This window comes from Ambystoma mexicanum, chromosome 10 (genome assembly GCF_040938575.1).
Source record: "Ambystoma mexicanum isolate Mex_15411 chromosome 10, UKY_AmexF1_1, whole genome shotgun sequence".
In the NCBI taxonomy this organism is placed as follows: Eukaryota; Metazoa; Chordata; class Amphibia; order Caudata; family Ambystomatidae; genus Ambystoma; species Ambystoma mexicanum.
This window is the reverse complement of record NC_090932.1, coordinates 736,299,674-736,317,763: the sequence shown is the minus strand read 5'-3', so window position 1 is coordinate 736,317,763 and position 18,090 is coordinate 736,299,674.

Below are 18,090 nucleotides of genomic sequence, written 5' to 3'. Positions count from 1 at the left end.
GGAAGCCTCGACGTCTTACCTGATTGGGCAGAATCTCACCAATCAGAGAAGCAGAACACAAGCCCGGCCTTAAAACATGTCAGCCAAAGAAGGCACGTGTTACTTTCTGGCCTCTTGATTAGTCGAAATGTTTGTGCCCCTAGCTGGCACCACAGTAGATTTTGCTGGGGGGAGGCTGGTCATTCTGCAAAGTGCACAGAAGAAGTTTCAGAGGTGATATTTAACTCTTCTGCTACTGTCGAGAATGTTCGCTCGCCACTGATGGTGACATCCTCACATCTCTGGGCCACCAGTAGCTTCAAAGTCGCCGGCTGCACTGTTATGGGTGGAGTCACAATGACGTGCTTTGTGAAACACAAGAAGCAGGCATAGTGAACGGGCATGCACATCACAGCACCTATCTGCACTCCAAATCACAAGGCTTGGGAGGATAGCTCAGGAGCAACGTGCTCGTCTTGGAAGTAAGATGACATGGAGAACCACAGGTTCGATCCCCTGGGCTGCGCTTAGAAACCTCTGGGTATTAAGCGCGTTATAAATAACCTATCATATCATAACCACTAATTTCAAGCTAGTATGAGTGGAGAAGCGATGGCTCGATGTGCCCTTCTTGGGCCCACATTTGTGTTGGGGGAAAGTTAATCCAGAGCAGGCATGTTGGTCTTTAATGGACACTTACTAACTGGTAACACCATTCACATGATAGTTTGCTTAGTTCTCTTTTACTAACCTCAGTGCCAAATCTATTCAGAAAGTGGCACCTGTTGCTGCAGGTTTGAAGCTGCATGTGATGCACATGAACCGCGCCTCCTCCTGCGACTGAACATACACCTGCCCCCCCAGCTAGGACTGTCATTCAAATATGGCAGCTCTGATTAAATGAAATTCCGCTGAATATATTTTTCAAATCAATCCCATTGCTCAAGGGAACAAGTTACCTGCAAGTTGGGTCTAATACAGCACTTTGAAAAATTCCAGCAGCTTAAATCCAAAACAAATGAACCAGCGCTGTGTGCATTCTGAATGTATGTTATCACAGCATGTTGCATGAACTATCATACATGCTCATGTATGGGTGATAACATTGTTAAAACGAGATGCTCCCTGACCAACTAACTCCTTCCTTTACACATACCCTCCCAACCCCCAATCACTTCATGGCAACCGAATTCAACCGCTAAGTCACCAATAAATTAAGAAAACAAGCTATCAATTCGCAGAAAATAAAGCTGTACAACTATTTAGCACTGACAGGCAAATACCCTCCTCACTTTCTAAGGCAGGGGATGGGCCTAAGCAAAGGACACACATGTTATGGGACTAGGACAATCCAGTTTTATGGCTGTGAACCACAATGGAGCTGAGCTTTATAGTTTTTTATTTACATTTGTATTTAATTGGATAGCGAGGAGCACTTCCACAAGAAACTCTGCACATGAGCACAAGTGACTGACCAGGTAATCCCATGGGTGAGTGCCTTACATGAGTTAATGAGTGGCAAAGGCAGATAAATTAACTGAGAAAAGCAGGGGGGTGGGGCACTGGGACAGCACTGGCAAGACCTCATTGCAGCCTTCAGAGAAAAGAATTGGCATTAGGGATTAGTTACACCCATTAAAAAAGAAAAATTCCGGGAGGATAGCTCAGCGGCAACATGTTCGCCTTGGAAGCTAGGCGACACAGGGCAACGCAGGTTCGATCCAGGGGTCCGCACTCTGGGTATTAAGCGCATTATAAATATCGTACCCAGTATATACCTCTATGTACACATGATAGGGGAGGGAGGAGGATCAGGTTTGGGGGACTACCAACTGACAACTTGGCTGCTCCTTCAAAGTACAGGAGGGGCCTTTATTAAGGGAACTTTTTGAAGCCTGATATAGTGAGGAGGGACTTGTCAGGAGGCAAGGATTTCCAGAGGTGCTTGTCAAGCAGGAACCATTGGGAAAGAGAGCGTACGGAGAACAAGGAACAGAAAGGCGGAAAAGAGCTTAAGGTTTAAGAGAGCAACGGGATGAGTAGCCTTAGACAGGTTGGGGGAGCCAGCCTTGGGATGGTTTGGAAGACTAGGAGAAGGAATTTAAAGATGTCGCGATATTGCATGGACAGCCATCACAATGGCATGTGGCGTGCAGTGGTAGATCAGCCGCACAGGGGTTGAAGAGGGCGTGGCTAGTAAAGTTAAGTACCTTGTTAGATAGGATGATGATCCGACGAACCAATCCCATACAAATGGTAAACCAGGACTCCTTCCTTGAGGGGGGGTGTATCCCCTTGGTTAAAGAGAGGGTCACAAAAAGCACAGAAGACAGTGACAAACATGTTCACAAGGGCTGAAGTGATGCCATTTGCCTGTATAACCATAAAAGAAGTACAAACGCAAGAGAAATTGCCCTGGCAACTCCTGGGGTAAGGAAGAGAATTTAAGTTCCCAAACCGGGAACTTACGTCCCCTGCACACTATCTAATATCTGGAATACCAGACCAACAAGTAGATATATTTAACAATTGATTTTTCTTAATAAATTCAAGAAAGTCTGTAAATGGTAATGCATAAAAAGCGGTAATATGTTCAAAACAATGACTTTGAATCAGGTAAGGTTACAAGAAACATTCTTGATTGTTTATTCTTGATGTTGAAGCTGTGGAAGGCCCAACGCGTTTCGAGTGCTACAACACTCTTCATCAGGGGCAATAACAAGGGTTTCTAGGAAAAAATATATATATAATATGTACATTAGGAATATATTTACAATAACAACATTTGTTCAACAACATTTCCAAATGACTCATTTTAGATCAGGATATGTATCACAATAACACATGGCATTCAAGGATTACCTATGTAACAGGACGTATGACATTTTTGAATATACTGAGTATATATTAACCCTCAAGGGGACAACCTATCCTCCATTAATACCTGTAGAAACTAATGGACAATTCACTAGGTAAGTAGTATCTTCACTGCTATGATCGAAATGAGGGAATATATAGAAAAAATATATAGAGAATAACTTCTGAAAGTCAATACATTGAAGTTTAAATAAGATAGAGTGAGCAACTGTGTAATTATATAAAGAGTCTAACCTTGTGTTTTTTATACAAATGAGAGAGGTACTTCAAGAGAACGGAGGTGGTCTGGGGCGGGAAAACTAGGCCTTCGTCCAAACAAGACAGCGGGTCTTAGATGGTAAATCCTTATCTGTAGAGATGAACATCAAAAACGTCTATTTAGATCATTGTATGTGACATAGTTGCAATAGAATAAGTTAAGCCAGTAATGAGTCACTTACAGCGGTAACGCGGTTGACCAATATCAACGAAAGCTGAGGGGAAGTGGTAGGTAATGACCGCAAAAGGTATGGAAGTTGTTCAGGGCTGGAGCGCTGAGAAAAAGTAAGTAGGGTCTCAGTAATGGACACAAGAAGTGAACAGGGTGTTCGAAAGCTTTGTTGTGTAAGAAAGGGGTGAGCCAGTATTGGAAGCTAAAAATTCTTACCTAGTGTAAACCAGTGTTTCCCTCATTTCGATCATAGCAGTGAAGATACTACTTACCTAGTGAATTGTCCATTAGTTTCTACAGGTATTAATGGAGGATAGGTTGTCCCCTTGAGGGTTAATATATACTCAGTATATTCAAAAATGTCATACGTCCTGTTACATAGGTAATCCTTGAATGCCATGTGTTATTGTGATACATATCCTGATCTAAAATGAGTCATTTGGAAATGTTGTTGAACAAATGTTGTTATTGTAAATATATTCCTAATGTACATATTATATATATATTTTTTCCTAGAAACCCTTGTTATTGCCCCTGATGAAGAGTGTTGTAGCACTCGAAACGCGTTGGGCCTTTCACAGCTTCAACATCAAGAATAAACAATCAAGAATGTTTCTTGTAACCTTACCTGATTCAAAGTCATTGTTTTGAACATATTACCGCTTTTTATGCATTACCATTTACAGACTTTCTTGAATTTATTAAGAAAAATCAATTGTTAAATATATCTACTTGTTGGTCTGGTATTCCAGATATTAGATAGTGTGCAGGGGACGTAAGTTCCCGGTTTGGGAACTTAAATTCTCTTCATTGTATTGTGCAACCAAGGTGTCATGGTTGCCCCTCTCTCCTCTGCACCTCATACTTGATAAGCATTTTGTCTAAACATCTAGTATCCAAGTTGACTATTAATATTTAAAACATTTTTCGTCACTAGGGTGTGCCATAGTTGTCCTATCCTTCCCTTCTTTTAACTCCTGGGGTAAGGCCCACAGTGAACTGCACTAGAACTGTCAATAAATGCACGAAGTGAAATGCACGGAAGTATGTGCAAATAAATACTCAAAACAGACAAATAAATAGACTAGTCCTTCAAAGAAGGACATTAAACGATGTGCAGACTGCTGTGACAGCAGGAAGGTCCTCCCAGTTTCTAGGCCCAAAGGCTGGGACACACCACATGACCATCGCGAATTACCAAAGTGCAGCAGCCTAGCACAAAGGCCAGGTACCCACAATTGCATTGCATGTCAGTTAGTCTTGCCCACCTCTAGAACTCTGAGAAGAGTGAAACTGTTGGATTAGCCGATATCTCGGGGAAGTGAAATTGACCCACGTCGGACATCTCAGGTTGTGCTCTGCAATCTTTTTGCTGGCCTGGTCCCAGTTAAGTGAACATGTCACCTAGGAGAATCAAACCGTCATTGCCTTTCAGACAGCTCCCTGCCCGTGTGGAGAAAATAACCTAAAGTAAACCGAGCAAGAAAAGAGACTTTCAGACCATGAGCCCCAACCACACACAGGGCCCGCACCAGTTATGTACAGCAACCAGTCGCATGAGAATCCGAGAAGAAACCCCTTTCATGCGCCCTCACTGTGAGGCCCATCAAGTTCAACACTTTGACGCACGCCTTGGAAAGTAGGCCACTTACATCTGTTGGGCAGCAGAGCTATCAAATGTCTAAACCATTCAAAGTGCTCTAACACACAATCTGCAGCTGCCGGCCCACTAGCAAAGAGTGGGGACATGTTTTCCCGTTGAGTGGCCATCTTGTTCCCTGGCTACCACACAATCGCATTTATGCCATCCAACCTCTCACCACAAGGGTTAAGAGTTTGGTGATGGGTGCATGGATATGTTTATGTGTATTTATTAAGGGTGGGCAAGCCTTTAAAGTGTTTGACTCGAAAGCCAGTTTAAACAATGCAAGACATAGTTTGATTCAGCACAAGTCATTTCAGCCTCAATAGAGCTGGCTTACAAGTGTAATCGATCCAAGTCAGTGGATGTCTGATTTGACTTGTACGTGGCGCAAATTGGATTGACCCTATTCGAGCCAATTGGCCACTATGTTTTGATTTGGGTCGAAAGCTTTTTTGAATAATGCACATACAATGATTCGAATCGGCTTAGTCTTTTTCGACATAGGAAACTATTGTTTCAAACTGAAGTCTGCTCGACCTAGTATGAGAAACCGAAAGCAGAGCAGATTATTTTATGAAGAACGTTCTGAAATGAAGACACAAGACAGAACAAAATGGCAGCTTGCTGTCTGAACACTGGCTTAATGGGGAACATTATTTATTTGGAAGTGGAGTGAAAAAAGGTTGATCATTCTGTCATCGCCATTTCCTTTGGCTGTAATGGAAATACTGCTACACCTACCACGCTACCACATTCCAAGTTCGGTATTACAGTGAAGGCGATACCTGTGGTCAAGAGACGAAGCTATAACTCCACTTTAATGCCAAATAGTGGAGGGATTTCCAGTCAGAGTAAGCACGGCTGTATTGCCTGCAAAATCCCCATTGAATCCTAGGGACTTTGAAAATGGGGACTAACACATAATCTAGAAGTCGTTCCAGTAGACCAAGTGCCGGTATCAGTAGACATGATTGCCGGTATTTCCACCGGGTACCACCAAACTCACAATCAGCCCCAATGAATCAGCAGCCGATTTCATTTTTCTATTAAAATTAATTAAACCAAAAGTAAACCATGTTAAACAGTTTTTTCTCCGGAGAAAATAATTTAACTACAAATATGAAGTGCAGTTTTTGAACTATGAGAAAGAACGGACTTAACTAAAGCACCCACATCCTAGAGGTTTGTCTTGCTGCTACTGCAAGAAAACAGAGGAAGTTGCGAAGTGACACTGCTACATTGCGTGCGTGCACACGGTGCAGCTTGCTGTGTGGCGTCTGTCTGAACTCGTTTGAAGTTTGATGCTGTATTCTAGGATGTTGATGTCTGCCCTTTCAGACCCTTGCCCCTGTGAACGCAGCATAGCACAGAGGCAACAGCGCTGGTCTTAGAAGCAAAACCACGCAGAGCAACAGAGGTTCAAAGCCTGGATCCACACTTAAAAAACGTTTACAAAAAAACAATTAAATAAAAATAAATGCATGATGCTGCATGATGCTGCTGTTCTTGTCACTGCCTGTTCTTGTCAACTCCACCTCTGGTGTGAGGGAAAAACCCTAGTAGGATGAATTTGCAGCAGTGATGACAGTCTATTACCTGCATCGTTAGAGGGGGTGGGTGCAGGGTGCCTGTTCATTCCCGTACTTTGGGTGCTCTCTACGTCTGTTTAGCTGCTGCCCCAGGGTGGGGCCTGGTCAGGTCATGGCTAGCAGTGAAACAACCAGGGCCTTCCTCACTAGAACCTGCACCTACAAACGGTCTTTCTGTGCACCCTGATAGTCACATACTTTGAGGAGTAAAACAGCCCACAAATGCCTGCCACAAGACCGCAGCATTCATTTCACTTCAGCCAAAAACAATAACAGGTGATACAAGTAGTACAGCTATGAGCGTTATGGGGATGCGAGGAAAGGTAAATAAGTTCATAGGGCCTCATTACACGGTAGGCGGTGGTCCATGCCGTACCGGCACCGCCTTGGAGGAAAGGGGAATTACCGCCCTATTCCAAGGTTGGCGGGGCGGTAATTCCCCCTTCCCCCATTGCCCTTCCCCATTCCCATTTTTGCCGAATAGGGCATAATGGGAATGGGGAAGGTGCTAATTACGGTACTGCAAATTGCGGTACCGTAATTAGCACCCTGGTCCCTTTGCGGGTTGGTTTTTAACGCCTGCTAAAAAGCAGGCGTTAAAGTACCAACCCGCAAAGGGACCTCGTAGTAAGGCGGTAAGGGTTAACGGTCACCGGTACCATTACCGGTGACCGTTAACCCTTACCGCCTTCCGTGTAATGAGGCCCATAGACTTTGGAGAAAACTGTGCCATCCACATTGAGAGAACCCCTGCCAAAAAAATCTATGTTTTTAAATACTGCGCAGACCTCTCCATATTGAGAGCATAAGCCTTTGAGGGGTGATCCGACTCGCTTTCGGGATCGCAAGGAGGAGAAAGTGCATTGAGGTTGAAATTGATCTGTTTGATTCCAAACCACAGATTGAGCCAGCATGCTTCTGACACCTGTGTTGTTAATGACAGTCGCTGTATGTTGCCTAATAAGGGTTCTACGGAAAGCAAAGTGACACGATTTAAGGTGTTAGTAAATTGCAATTGACTGGCTGAATGAGACACACTATGACCATTGTTTTCCTGTATGGGATAAACTTCCATTGACTTGCTTAAGTGGAATTAGACTTGTGTATTACATCTTACCCTAATAAATCACCCTGGCTTTCCTCTATAGTTAAACACTGCTCTGAAAAATTAAATTAAAATGTTCTGAAAATTAACATTTCAGAATTACAGAATTAAAGGCTGTACTCTCGAAAATCTTAATGGCTGTACCTCTCCTTTCTTTCACATTTTGCAAGCCAGTGGCAAACTTTAGAGGACATGTTTTATGTGGAATTGTATTCTTTTGAAAGATGGAGGGATGGGCAGTTGAAATTAAGCAATATGCCCTGAGCCGCAGGGGCATTACCGAATCATGTAATGGCCCGGGGTGAAAGGCATAATGCTATTAGTACCCCACCCCGCAAGACCGGGGTGTTCCCAGCGTGTCTGATCCCGAAAAGGAGAAATACGAAGGGAAGTGGGGTTGAGAGTGCAGGGAGGTGATTGTGTGGGAGGGAGGAGGAAAAAAATGTACCTTAATCTCTAGCGGGGAACGATGTGGAGGGTGGCCCCGCTTCGAGCCTCCTCATTGGCGAAGGGGCTGCAACGACCCCCGCCGGGGACAAAGGAGTGGAATCCCGGCCGAGGGATTCCCAGCCGGGTAAAGCCCCGGCGAGGGGCAATCAGAATGTTTGTTTCATTCTGGTTGACCCTCGCCGGGTACTAACAAAAGAAAAGAAATGGAACAAGGAAATCAGCTGCCCACTAAAGGAATTACATGCTATTTAAATTTAAAAAAGATTAACTGTTTTTATTAAAAACTCCGAAAATGCCTGTTTTCAGAAGAAAAATAAAATGTAAATAGAAATCTGTACTTCACTCTAAAGAACGGGAAGGTTTTCAATTACGGAAAAAGTGAAAAAGCTCAGCTATTTGTATAGAAAACTGCAAACAACGCCTGTTTCTAGAAGAAAAAGAAAATGTAACAAAAAATGAAACTAAAAAGGAAATCTCTACTTTCTTCTAGACAACTGGAAGGTATTCAATCACTAAGCAATAGCCTACACGAAACCTTATCCTTATTTAAAAAAAAAGATAATAAAAGAAACAATCAGAACACATTGGCCCTCATTATGAGTTTGCCTGTATTTTGGCAGTAAATCCACCAAAAATAACTCCAAATGAAATTACCCTAACCTCCACTTGGTCCTGCGCATTTACTGCAAGATTACACATGATGGTAGGGTGGTGTAAGTCCCCAATTTGGAGTCCATAGGACTCCATGAGGATTTTGGCAGAATTACCACCAATTCTTAGCAGTAAGGTGTCAGATTTACCGCCAGCTTTTCGCTTGAGGTTTATCCTCTGTGTTACCACCAAACTCCTAGTATGGTGGTGTAGTAATGTGGTGGTAATGCAATTACACCCAAAAAGGTGATGGCTGGAAGGTATTTAATCAATCTTAACCTCTGGTTTTCTGCCTGCCAAGCCATTACAGAAAGGGAAACACCATATGTAAAGCAGGCTTGGTCCCACCCCAAAAGGGGCAGTGCAGCCGGAACTACTAGGTTACATCACTTCTGCATGAGACCACAAGCATCCCCAGACATGTTTCAGCCTCATAGGGTGTCATCAGTGAGGAGTAGCTAGCTTGGGTCTCGGGACCCACGTCTGGGCATACCCGTCCCACTCGGGGTGATTTTAGCAAAACAATAGAGGTGATGGCTGAAAGGTTTTAATTCAATCATACCTCACTACACAATGAGACAAGAGGGTTGTTTACCGACTGAATTTATCTATCCCTCTATAGGATATTATCCTTACAAAATACATAAAAAGCTAAAGGGTCTAGTCGATTCGAGCAAAACAGAAGGTCATTACAAGGAACACCATATTTAGATTCTAAAAAATGGTTATTTATTAGTTCACAGAATACAATATTATTTCATGTAATTCAAAACACATAAATAGCAATATACTCCTATTAAAACTCTACAGACAGATCTTCTAACAACACTGTTGTCAACACTACCTTTACAAGCGTTGTTATTAATAACGGAAAAACCGGTCCTCAGCTGTTAACCATCATTTTTGTTATTAAACTGCTAGTGCTCTTAGTGAGAATAACTCCAAAAAGCTTAAAAAATAGCAATTCATTCATTCAAAACCCTAATTCTCTCATTCAGATTCACAACATATACGCCCTACATGTTTCATTCCTCTCTATACATTAAAATCCATATCAGGAATTTCTTCAGGGGCACGCCGGCTCCCACTTTCCTGAAAATATATTGGGCCTCATTAAGGGTTCAGCGGTAACCCTGCTGGTGCTACGGGCGAGTTGCCGCCGGACCCGTAAAAAAAATTGCTGCCTGACTACCCTGTGCCACTGGGCCATTACAAGTCTGGCGGCCGGGAAGTCAGGCGCCAGTAATTTTGTTAATCCCCATTCCCTATGCGAGTGGGGACACGAAGCACCGGCACCGTTGTTAACGGTGTCGGACCGCTGTGCCCAGCACGGTCAGACCTGTCGGGCACAGAAACTCCGGCAGGCAAACACGTAGTTTGCCGGTCCGGAAAACAACGGTGCCGGTGACCTAACCGTCACCCTTATCTCCAGACTAGCAAACTCGCCATGAGGCCCTTTGTCTGTCTTGGGTTTAGAGTTGCACAAAGTTAACACCAATAACCTGTATTTTCTTCTGGTCAATACTAATCTCTACGCTATTGAGGTGATTTCAGGCTGACTCTTTCTTTATATATGAAATGAAATTAACATAAATATCAAATCTCTTGTGGTCATATACCTGGTTATATCATAATGGGCTACCAATCCCCATGCCTTCACTTTAGAATGACTTGCAACTGGGTTTATCGCCATTTGGGTCAACACTCCCTTCTTTCGCTGATTGCTGTTGGGACTCATCTTTTTTCTTAATAACTATATTTGTGTTGAACAGTAGAATACCTTTTTCTTACTTGAGTCATATAGATAACCTAAGCACCCAGAAATTCAGATCGGTTGAGGACAGTAACTATTAGGGTACGAGGACATCTGGCACCAGCACGCCCCTTACGCAGTTAGAGACTCACTGGGCATTCCTAAAACCATCTTATCCATTAGATCACCCCTCATCCTCGAAACAACACGTGTCTTTTCATATTCAAAAGGGCTCATTCAATTGAGTTGTTCGACCCCTTCACAATTCTAAAATTGTGACAAACTCTAGACAGTGAAACTGATAACCCGATCTTCCTTATGGGCCTGGTGACATTATTCATTTTTTATTTATCTGCCGTCATTTTGTAGTTTGCGATCCTCGTCTAATGTCTTCTACAGCTGTGCAGGTGCATGATATTACTTCGGCAGAGTACCCGGACTCAGACTCACAGAGTATTAATCTTCTTACCCTGCGATGCACTGCAATATATTTACTGACCAAATTGTACACATCCCTGGCCCTACCAATGAGGCGGCAAGTGTATGTTCAGCCCGTTCATTCAGTGTTAACTGGTATAATCTTGAGATGTCAACTTTGTGTCCAGCGCTGCGGCTCCTGTATTTCTGATGTCCTTTTGCATTGTGTTACTGTCATCTTTAGACCTTATTTAATAACAATACAAGAACTGGCAAATAACCTTCAGGATCTGAGTAAGGAAATCGAGGAGATAGAAACCCAACTAGTTGCCACACTCAACAGGGAAGAGGTGGATGCCATCCTTGAAGATATCAAAACCAAATTGTCGGAATACAAAACAGAGCTTGAGAACAAGAAAATTAGAAAATTAATTCATGATACTTATGATTATCTAAAAGCTGAGGTGTACAGTTGGATGGATAAATATGGACCACCACTGAGGAAACCCAAGCCAAACAACAGAGGTGAAACATCCAGCTCAGAAACAGACACAGAGAGAGATAGTACAAATCAGGAAGAAGAAACAGGTGCAAGTGTTTCAGGAGCCACAGGCACAACAGAACCACCAAGAGCAGATAGAATCCCTTTTTTAGACAGAGGAAGAAGAGAACCAGAAGGGGAAAAAGGAAAACAAAAAGCAAAACCAAACACAAGACTACAGCAAAAGAAAAATTAGTAATCAATCTATCTTCCAATGTACTCACTCCCACAGAGACACAAACGCTTGAGAAAGGACTTAGCTTTATTCCCACGCACAACAGTACTCTCTTTGATTCAAAAATCGAACTGTATAAGCTGACTCGGAAAATGAAGCTGAAGGTGTTCTTCAGCGAACTAGAACCGTTGAATTCACCTGATGAGGACCCTTTGGATCTCAAAGAATTCAAAGGAAAAAGCAACTTCATACCACCTATCAGTGTACCATCGATCGACATATTCCAAAAACAAGTCACAAGAGATTTGGAGAAAATCAAGTTTGGCTATTCGAAGAACAGCAACATGAAACCTCATGAATTTAAATTGATCAGAGACCTATATGGATTTGAATCATTAACAATAAGAGCTGCGGATAAAGGAGGCAGTATAGTTCTCTTGAACAGTCAAGATTATGACCAAGAATGTGCACGGCAACTGAATGATACAAACACATATGCTCCTTTGGACACAGATCCTACAGAAGAAATAAGAAAGAACCTGGAGACTTTATTGATAAAAGCTGAGGAATTAGAATGGATCTATCTCACATAACACCAGAAAGTTCCTCACTAACCCACATCCTCGTATACCGCACTTTTATACACTACCGAAAGTCCACAATGATCTACACAATGGTTTGTGTAGATCCTTGTGGACTTTCGGTAGGTCCATAGTTGCAGGTATGAACAGTATTCTGGAACTGTTGGGAAAATATATTGGGCCTCATTACGACCGAGGCGGTAAGGGGTTTACGGCAGCGTAAACAGCGCCGACCCTTACCGCCTGAGTACGAGGTCCCTTAGCGCCATGGCGGATTTAACACCTGCTTTTAGCAGGTGTTAAAATCCATGGCGCTAAGGGACCATGGAGTTAATTACGCCACCGTAATTTACGGTGGCGTAATTAATGCCTTCCCCACTCCCATTATGCCCTATGGGGCAAAAATGGGAATGGGGAAGGGTAAATGGGGATTGGGGACTTACCGCCCCGCCAAGGTCGGAATGGGGCGGTAAGTCCGCCAACCACCATGGCGTAAACATAGTTTACGCCATGGTGGTAAAGTCACGGCCCAGGCGGTAACTTACCGCCTGGGTCGTAATGAGGCCCATTGACTATTTTTTACAACCTTTAATCCAAAAAACAAGCATATACATCAAGGACTCTACTCATTTTTTGCAACAACTGAGAACAATTCCATTTAATCCCAGCCACATCTGTTTCACCGTAGACGTCAAGAGTCTTTATACTTCCATCCCGCATGACTTGGGTAGGGAGGCATTGGAATGCTTATTACTACAAGAAGGTGAGATACAGGCACAGAAAGAATTGATAATGGCACTCTTAGAATTTATCAGCAATAACTCCTAATTCCAATACAAAAACTCATATTATTTACAAGTGGCAGGCACATCGATGGGGGCTGCCATGGCACCTACTTATGCCAACGCATTTATGTACAAATTTGAACTGGAACATGTACTCACAAATCCTCAATGGCAAAACAATCTGTCGATATGGATCAGATACATAGACGATATTTTTGGTATTTGGACAAACACAGAATCTGAACTTCTGACTTTTTTTGACTATCTGAATAACATAAACCCCCGCATCCAGTTTACACATGAACACTCGAATAAAATCATACATTTTTTGGATGTGGAGATAAAAGTTACTAACTGCGAATACCGCACCACGATCTATCGCAAGAATACAGATCGCAATAATCTCTTACAAAGATTAAGTTTTCAACAACCCAGCCTGATTAAGAATCTCCCTTAGCCAAATGCTAAGGGTAAAAAGAATAGTCAGTGACCCTATGGACTGCCAAGAAGCATTGAAGGAGATGGGGAACACATTTTTGGAAAGAGGGTATTCTGAAGAAGAAATAGACATAGCCACTACTCGCACAACCACACAAAATAGAGAAGAACTCTTGAAACCCAGAACAAAAACAGAACAATTGCCCCCACTGGTCTTTGTATCAAAATATTCAAGGCAAAGCAGTCGGATAAAATCCATAAAAATTGGAATACCATAACCTGTGATCAGAGAATAGAACATCTCTTCAAAGAACTCCCTACTTTTGTGTATCAACGGAGCCAGAACCTGAAAGATAAGTTGGTTTACACGAAACCAATGCGCAAGAAAAGAATAACAGAGAGGATAGGCACATTTCCGTGCCTTAACTGCAGTAACTGCAATTACATCATCAAAGGATCGAGTATTAACCACCCACACTCTGGAACTAAGATCAAGTTGAAAGACTATGCCACGTGTGACACACAGAATATTGTGTATGGAATCAAATGCCCCTGTGGGCTGTTCTACATTGGCCAGACACAACGGACTGCTAAAATTCGATGGAATGAACATTGTTCATGCATAAGGAGTCAAACAGTAACTTCGGCGGTGGCCAGGCATTGGCAAGAAAAACACCATAATCTGGCACAGATCAGATTTGTAATCTTAGAAGTGGTCCGCAAATACAACAAATATGAGAATCTTTAAAAAAAACTCGACCAACGAGAAACATTTTTAATTGATTGACTGAGCTCTCTGACACCTAAGGGACTAAATGAAGAAATAAACTATATGTGCTACCTATGCATATCCACTTTGTGGATTAGCATAGTTGTCTTCTTCTAATCCAGTATCACTATCCCGTCATAATTTGACTTTGGCCTAACTGTAGCTACAGCCCCCTTTTTTGAGTTGATCTTTACATGTGCCTTTGCAATTTTCCTATCTTGCTTACTGATCATTGACTCCCTCCCACCCTTCCAGACAAGGTATGCATGCCTTAACTTTCCCATTTTGTTTGTAGAGTATTGACTCCCTCCCACCCCCCCATGACATTGAACTGGCCCCCTATTTGGTTTTGACCTCTGCCCGCATTAATACCTTTGACAACTTGTCTTAACATCGGGTCCTCCTTTAGGACCATTTTTTGACACCTGGGTGTAGTAGACACCCCGCTTTTAAGATGTGTATCTCTTTAACTACTAAGGACCTGTTTTCACTGCATTCTCGCATTGAGCTATCAAGATGTGTACCTCTCTAACTATCTAGTACTGGTTTTCACTGCATTCATGCAATGCACAACAAGATTTTTCAACACACACAGGCGTTAGACCGCCGATGAACAACATCCAGTACTACTTCAATGAGGACAGTGTGGTCATGGCAACAGTCCCGCCTACTGTGCAAGCACAGAGGTGGGACCCAAGGCGTACGTGTTGCCACGCGATGCCTTTGGATCCCCATGGCAACGCATAAATTCTGCTCCCGTCACCACATCCAGTTCTACTCTAATTAGCAGAGCGCTTTCATGGCGACAGTCCCGCCTACTGTGCTTGCACAGGGGTGGGACCTAGGACGTACATGTTCCCACGCAATGCCTTTGTATCCCCATGGCAATGCATAAATTCTGCTCCCGTCATTCGCGCTTGCGCCCCTGCAGATGCGTTTGGCCAGCACAGAGTGATTTTGCTGAGTAACGGTAAGAGTGTGTCTCGCGCTCCAGATTAGAATGTGCTGAGTGATATACCTCAGTCTGATAACTTTTCACATAACATTAACAGATATGCTCAGATTGGGCACTTCTTCGACGGGACCCAGAGCCCTTTGAACCATAAGGTACTTTTAACTAATTACCTAATTGCCACACGGTTTAAGTGAATATCGCAAGGCGAGTAACATTATCGATCTCTAATAAAGATTTCTCTTTTCTATTTTTCCTATTCATCACCTCACTGTTGGAACATTTATAAACACATCTTGGAACGGGTATGTGTGACTGCATGCGTTTGTTTTTGGAATTAGTGTCAAATGATTATTTTATGATTATGTTGATTCATTGTTTTGAAATAGAGAACGATTAGGCATAACGAAATAATTGTACGGCCCTGACAAAGGTTTTCATAACCGAAATGCATTGGCAAACGTACATAGAATTCAAGCCAATATCTTTATGCCAGGCCTCATAGAATATTCAAGAAACACGTCACAGCAACTAGATGTGAAATAAAAAATATATTTTTTAAGAAAATGATGCACAGTTTCTAATTTGAATCTTCACGAAAATACAAACATACATTGAAAAAGTGGACATTCCCTATTTTTAGGGCAAACTGAGAGCACCAGTCCTAATAGAGTCAATTCACTCTATTTTTCTTTGGTCTACTGTCATCCAAAGTAGTCATGTTTCCCCAAGTATGACCTTTACATCTAAAAGATATAATGGTCGGCACCACGCACACACAGAATTAGTTGTGGCGGTTCCTGTGCTACTTAACGGCCAGCACAAAACGACTCCATATTTGCTTTCGGTCACTATGCCGAGTTTGTTTACTCCCTTACCGGCAATGTTCTAGTGATACTCTGACAGCTTCCTTTGGTCCTCGATGTGTGCTGCGTCCAGGCTGCGTAGTCCCACTTCTATGTTTAATTACGTTTTACAAATTGATGTTGGGGTGCGTACGTCCACCATCATTGACGTGCTACGTCACGTGACTTGAACTCTACATTAAGCTGTGTAATAATACAGCTCAAGTCAATGTTTCTAAATGTATTCTCGGTGCATCTCCTCCCGGCCAGAGAGCGCATGTGCTTCCTCGTCTCAGTACTTTCTTTTAGAACAGGGAAAAGGATAGCTTTACTAGAAAGTTATCTTCAGTAACTTTTGTTATAACTCCAGTGCCTATGTGTCCATTGCACATTGGGCCTGGGGTCTATATGTAACTATAATGGATACCTTCTGCATTCTAGATTAAACTAACACTGTGCTGCACTGCTCTTGATGTTCATCAGGATAGTGACTCCTCCCCAAACATATGACGCATATTTATGCTAAGCCACTCAATCTGTTCATTCAACCCATTTTCCTCACTATTGGTTAGAAAAATTAGTTTTTGTTCTTTTGCCACAAGTTTCATTTTGTCGTTATTAGCCTCATTCCCCGTTTTCAGCTGGAGGAGCACTGTCCATTTCAGCGCTTCTGCTATACGTATAAATTCAATGAAATGTGCCACAAGAGGTGCCGTTTGTACCAGTTTCTAATGCAGCTCATGTGTTCTGTGATACGGATCTTTATTTTCCTTTTAGTTTTGACTATGTAAAGTTTGTTGCACAGGCACCAAATCCTGTTTTTATGACCATTCTTGAATTATAATTGGTAAAGTGCATCTGTCTCCATGGATTTCGTAAACCAATGTCTATCTTGGTACTCCTGGACATCTGGAGGCAAAACGCGTACTTCCCACAAGGAGAATGCCCACTCAACTGCGGCAAGCCCTTATGTTTCATTCAACGTCTTCTCTCTTGTAGATCTCATACTGATATCATTCCATGTGATTTGGTCCTTTAGATTCTTGCACCTCTTAAAGGCTATTATTGTTTTTTCAATGGTGCATTTTTCCTTTCTCCAAGATCTTCCAGTTCTTGTTTATGATCATTTTAATTTGATTTGACAAATTACTAAAGGTATTTACAAACACGAGTTTCTCATTTTTATCTTTTTTATTTAACCGTGTCTCTCTATGTTCCAATTGGGATTCTCGGTTATTGTTACTCGCTGTTTTCATTGCTTTTGTCGTTAACTCTTTAGGATAGCCACTATATGGTAGCTTTCTACTCAAATTAGCCAACTCCTTCTTATAGTCTTGCCGACATCTACTATTTCTTCTAAGTCATAGGAAATGACCCAGAGGTAAGTTGTCCCTTACATGACACGGATGAAAGCTATTATAATGCAACAGTGCATTCTGATCTGTTGGTTTGTGAAAAGGTTTCACAAACGGCACCTTGTTGTCTTCATCCATTATGATAGTAATGTCCAAAAAGTCAAGCAAGGTCTTGTTAACATTAAACATGAATTTAAGGTACTTGTCTTGTGTATTAATCCAATAACAGAACTCTCTTGCTTCTACTTCATTACCTCTCCAGATTACCAGGGTGCCATCTATATAGCGGCACAGCCTATCTTTGAAAAGGTTACCATCACTATAGATCCTATTTTTTTCAAAAGCTTACATGTAGAGGTTAGCTACACTCTGTGCCAGTGTTGCCCCATCGCCGTCCCATGGATCTGGTGGAAATATGTCTTGTTGAAGTGAATATAATGTTTGGTCAATGCCATTTGTGCACACCAAAGTACAACAGAAGCTGGAGTATTTGTTTCACTCTGGTTCAAAAGCAAACGTTCTTCTAGCATGCCAATTGAAGCTACATGTGGGATGCTTGAGTACAAACTACATCTAACCCTAATAGTAGTTCTTGTTCAGGATTAAAACACAGCCCCTTTATTTACTTAATTATCTGTATAGTGTCCTGGAAATAGGAATTCATCTCTTTGACCATCGGTTGGAGAAAGACATCTTCAAACCTTGATAGCTGTGCCAATAATGAATTTACTCCAGATATACTTGGGCGTCCCG